Consider the following 378-nt stretch of genomic DNA (forward strand, 5'->3'; position numbering starts at 1 on the left):
CATGCCACAATCCCTTCTCCTCTTGGGATCTTGGGCACGCATGCACATGCACCTGGAGTGAGTTTAAGTCGGGTCCAGGACTTGAAACGCGGTTGACTACATGGGAGGTCAGCGACATAGCCATTACGCTAACTGCTGGTCCCCCTACATGATTTTCAACAGAGAACTTTACATTCCTGTATCTGTCAAGTGTTTCTTCCCCGAGCCCCTCCCATCCACCGCTCCTATCAACTCCCCTCCTGTGCAGTTCCTGACTCTGCACTTGCCCTCCCTGATAAATATGGTGACTTCTCACCAACTGAGACCATGATCTTTAATGTGATGTTTGGGGACCTAAATTTGCTTTACCTCATCTCGCAGTTCCTGACTCTGCACTTG

Source organism: Tupaia chinensis, unplaced genomic scaffold (assembly GCF_000334495.1).
Source record: "Tupaia chinensis unplaced genomic scaffold, TupChi_1.0 Scaffold143562_1, whole genome shotgun sequence".
In the NCBI taxonomy this organism is placed as follows: Eukaryota; Metazoa; Chordata; class Mammalia; order Scandentia; family Tupaiidae; genus Tupaia; species Tupaia belangeri.